General features: G+C 44.7%; 1 pseudogene; it reads right to left on the reverse strand.

Moving 5' to 3' along the window:
* LOC102752365 overlaps window positions 1–5,281 on the reverse strand; it is a 71,731-nt pseudogene that overhangs the window by 8,355 nt on the left and 58,095 nt on the right.

Here is a 5,281-nt window from a genome sequence, read left to right on the forward strand (position 1 = left end):
TAAAAAATACATATCTAAAAATACATATCAACAAGTGAATAAAAGAACTGATGAATAGAATATACTGGTGAATACAACAGAATCAGGGGCATAGAAAGGGAGTAGACTGTTACTGGCATGCCTTTTTTGGCACGTGTGTCAGGGGTAGCCCACCCCTGTCCTAGGATATTGGTTGGCACTCAAAGGGTTAACTGACAATTCTTGATGGGAAAAGGGTATGTGTGGTGCAGGAAGAGACTGGACAAAAGTCATACACCTATGGATGAGTACAGTCGGAGAGTAAAGGCAGAGGGTGGGGTGGGTACCCGATGGAGAGGAGCTATGGGGGGAAAAAAGAGGAACAACTGTAATAATCTGAACAATAAAGATTTAATTTAAAAAAACATTAAGAAAATCTGACTTGTACATTATAATAGCTCTTGTTCTTTCTATTCTTACCCGAAAATTACAAAGTATCTACACTAATAATAGAGAAATATGTAAATTGGCCATACCTCTGTGATTCCCCACAGCCAATCAGGAGGAAATATACAAATTAGGACAAAGATGGTGGTGGCCATGGAGCCAGCTGGAGCAGGCAGCAGTCTTGGGTCACCCCCTGTGACTGAGGAAGCCAAGCTTCCTGCTCACCTGGGCCAGCCACTGAAGAAGGGGCCTGTGGGCAGTGGCCACGGAGCTGGCCTGAGCATACAGGAAGCTTGGGTCATCCGGCTGGATGCCTAAGAAGGGGACTGCAAATGGCCCTCAGCCCCTCACCCAAGCTGGCCATGCCACAACCGAGGTAAGTGTCCCGCTGGGGGCCATGGCCAGCCTGAAAACACTCCTCAGCCCCTTACCCAGGCTGGACATGACCTGTGGGGTGAAGGTCCCTGCTGGGGTGTGTGGTCAGCCTGCAAATGGCCATCAGCCCCTCACCCAGACTGGCAATGCACCTCCAGGGAACCTCACCCCATGTGGGCATGGCTGGCCTGCAAACTGCCCCAGCCCCTAGCCCAGGCTGGCACCATCCTCAGTGGGGACCCTCCCCCCATGGGGGCTTGGCTGGCATCCAAACCACTATAGGCCCCTTGCCCAGGCCACCCCACCTCACAAGGTAAACCCCACCCTGATCCAGGACATGCTTCAGGGCAAATCATCCAGCCCCCACCCGTGCACCAGGCCTCTATCTATAATAATAAAAGGGTAATATGGGAGACTGGGAGACCTTCCAGGAGACCTTCCAACATTCTTCTGGACAAAGCCATGGTGGCAGGGTCGAGGTAGAAGTGGTTAGGGGCCAGCAGTTTTGAGTGATCAGGCCAGAATGGGACGGCAGTTGTGGTGACCAAGCTGTGGGGACAGGAGAGGCACATTGGGGGTTATCAGGCTGGTAGGGGGACCGAGGGGGTGAGCAGGTTGGAAGGGGAAGCCAGTTGGGGGCAAGTAGGCTGTCAATAGAGGTAAATTGGGGGCAATCAGGCTGGCAGGAGGGGCGCAGTTGGGAATGAGCAGGCCAGCAGAGGGGACAGTTGGGGGTAGCAGGCCTGCAGGCAGAGTGGTTAGGGGAAATCAGGCAGGCAGGTGGGTGAGTGGTTAGGAGTCAGTAGTCCCAGATTGCGAGAGGGATGTCCAACTGCTGGTGTAGGCCTGATCCCACAGGGGTCCCAGATTAGAGAGGATGCAGGCCATGCTGAGGGACACCCTCCTGCCCTGTGCACGAATTTCGTGCACCAGGCCACTAGTGTGTATATAACCATTAACTTGATTTCTCAGCCAGAAAAGTATCATATGCTTTTGATGACCATTACATAAATATAATTTAAAAATTTCCCTTTAACCCACAAAGCCAAAAATGACTTTTGTTTAAATCTTGATACCCAAATACATTTATGAAATTACATAAGTATGGTGGGACTACAATTCTTCTTTCCCATCTTCATTCTCATTGTTATTCACAGTAGAAAAAATATAAGTATTCTTCAGAAATATTACAGTTCAGTTCCGACCACTGCAGTATCTTGATAAAAAAAAAAAAAGTTATAATCTTGTTGCTGATGGAGGATCTTGCTTTCAACTTGTAAAAAACAAAACATTCATGAATCATGAGCTATGCCTATACATCTTATATTTGAAACTGTCTTTTTCAATGATTTCTAGTTCATATTACATTGTTTCATGTCTTATCTAGCCATTGTCTCTAGAATTTAGTGCTGAACCCATGATTCTTCAAATAGGTTATATGTAAGTTTTTATCACTAATATGGCCACATATTACTTATTAACTTTTGCTATGTATATTATTTGTGGTCTATCCATTTTTGTTATCCATTTCACATAATGACATCCTTTTCACCCTTTTCTTTAACTTACCTAGCCTCTTGGCCACTGATTAGCCCCAGGACTTGGGTAATACAAGCTTCTGCTTCATCCAGGCAGTTCTTCAGGTGTTGAAACAGCTCACTGTTAGAAAAGCATTTCTCATAGGTCTCAGACTCCAATGCCCTTAGCTCTTCAAAGCCTGCAGACAGAGAAAAGTTTCAAAGAGAAAAAGGAGGAATAAAAAGGCTGTGAATGCTGAAACAAAACAGCTTGCCCATGTGTCTTTCCATTTCTCATCAACTTACTGCACTTCTGGCCATTCTCTACCTCCAAGGCCATTCCTACTTTGTTTACCCAGGAGTCACAGGACTCAGCTCGAATCTTCAGATTATGTAAGATAATGAGTAGCCCATCCAAGGTGTACTGATATCTGGAGGGGGGGAAAAAGGCAATAAAAAAGGCACCTGACACAGCTCTGATACTTCCTCTGTATCCTCTAAAATGATTATATAAGATAATGAGTAGCTCATCCAAGGTGTAGCAATATCTGGAGGGGGCGGAAAAAGGCAAGGAATGTTTTGTTTTTTACAAGGTGACTAGGACAGCAGCCACCTCTCGCACCCACTGTTAGCGCTGGCAGCCAAGGGAACAAGCCCCACAGTGGGAGGGGCTAACCGGGAGTCTGGAGGATGGGCCGAGACCTGCCCCATGTGCCCACCACAGCTTCACTGCCCAGTTTCTTTCAAAGTGCACAAATTCATGCACTGGGCCCCTAGTACACTGTAAAGACCAGGAGCAGGATTATGGACACCCCACTTCAGCCAACACTAAGCCCTTTTGTGGGCTTAGCCTTGTTAGGATAGCTGAAGGGAAATTGGAAGGAAAATATATAAACACATGGTCTCTGTTTCCATTTAAAATGTCTGACTTAGAGATGCAGCATAAAGTGCTTACTCAAATTTTGTCTTTGTCTCTCTTCCATATTATACTTCAATGAATTTCTGAGCCCTGTACCCACTACCCACCCACCTTCTCCAACAAAGCGTTTTGTAAATGTCGTTCCTCCTGCACCATTATGAACATCTCCTGTGCACAGCCCTAGCCAGATTCAGATCCAACTTCTCTGGAAAGGCAGCCATCTTGCAGATGAGCTTCTCATAGGAGAAGACACAGTAGCGCTGGAGCTGGCGGTAGTGTTCAGTACATTGGCGTCCAGCTGGTAGCTGTAAGTAATTTAAGAAACTGTGCTGTCTGGGAGTCAGTGTTTAGATGCACCACAGTAACCTCTACCTTTAATCCTTGTGTCTGTCCATCTCTAAGCCCACAATATCCTTAACTCACCCAGTCAGCAGTGCAAAAGTTGACAGCCTCAGCCAAGGTGTAGCCTTGGTTATAACCACTGTGGTAAGCCCAAGGGAAAATAATAACAAATTCTCCTGCACACTGGTTTGTGCGAACAACCTAAGAAAAGAGAGAAAGGGGTTTGAGTCAGGATTAATGGCATGTAGGCTTAAGATTGCCTCTGAGTCTTCTTACAGGTGCAGGGAGAGGAAGAGACATAAGCTCTATATTCATGTACATGCTTTAAAAGAGAAAATGAGAACATGAGGTTAAAAGTAATATTACAAGCTATGGCCTGGTGATTCAGTTGGTTAGAACACTGTCCCGTATACCAAAAAGTTTGTGGGTTCAATTCTCACTCAGAGCAAAAATAGGAAACAACCAATTTATGTTTCTCCCTCTCCCCCTTCATGTCTCTCTAAAATCAATAAACATTTCTTTGGGAGAGGATTTTTTTAAAAGCAATACTTAGAGAAAAGTACAGAGAAAAAGAATGTGCAATACAAGAACTAAATATAAGTGAACCATAAATATGAGAAGAAAAATTCAATTTCTTCAGTTAATTGAGAAATATAAATTAAAAAGTTAGAAACTGCCACCATAAATAATGAAAGGTAAACTCCAAAATTTCATCCCTGTACTAAACCAATGGTTAAATTGGAAGAAAACATCAATGTTATACCTTTGTAATTAGCTAGTTATTAATAAAGGAAAGGAGCAAAAAGAAGGCCAGATATTATAAGCATGGTGATTTATGCAATTTTTCCAGGAAGCTGCACCCTCACACTCCTCAGGGATCACCAACCTATGGCCTGCAGATCACAGAGGAAAGGGTCCAACAAAAAGGAGATAGTTGCATGCCCAGGGAAGCTCTGGTGACATATGGAAAGTATTAGACAGTTATATCTGGGGACAGATATCACTGGCCAGAGTGGATGTAGCCACTGTAAACCCATGAAAATTTGGGAATACATAGTCCCATAACAAAGGAGTTCTCTCTGTTGTTCTTGTGACTCTTGGCTCTCTTGTATTTGCCTGTGTGGCCAAGGGCCAGGCAGATGCAACATGCAATGGACTGATGAACTGCAACAGGAAAAACAAACTAAACAAGCCCAATGTTGGACTGGACTATACCCTGACACGGAACAGAGACTTTGGACACTGGCTCTAATTCTAGCCTTACAATTAAAGCCATAGCTACACCTATGGCAGGACTGAGGAAAGGGAGGCCTTTGAAATCCAGGGTTTAATTCCACACAAAAAAACACTCCTACTTGCACCAAAAAATTATTTTTCTTGGAATATTACAAGAATTTCACTCCGACAAGCAACAGGTAGGGTTGAGGATCTATCCCCACCAGAAGCAAAGTATTTTCAATACTGTGTAGTAGAATCACAAACTATAAATACCAGGAGAACATCTACACTAATAAAAGAGAAACATGGTAATTGGCGTATGACCCCTACCCTTCCCATTGGCTAATAAGCGAGATATGCAAATTAGCTGACAGCCATGATGCGGCCGGCAGCCAGGCAGCTTGAAACTAACATGAGGTTTGCTTGCCTCAGTGACAGAGGAAACCAAGGTTCCCTGCGGCTGCAGGCCTCTGAGCTGGCAGTTTAAGAAACTATGTAACAAATA

Source organism: Myotis davidii, unplaced genomic scaffold (genome assembly GCF_000327345.1).
Source record: "Myotis davidii unplaced genomic scaffold, ASM32734v1 scaffold219, whole genome shotgun sequence".
NCBI classification, from domain to species: Eukaryota; Metazoa; Chordata; class Mammalia; order Chiroptera; family Vespertilionidae; genus Myotis; species Myotis davidii.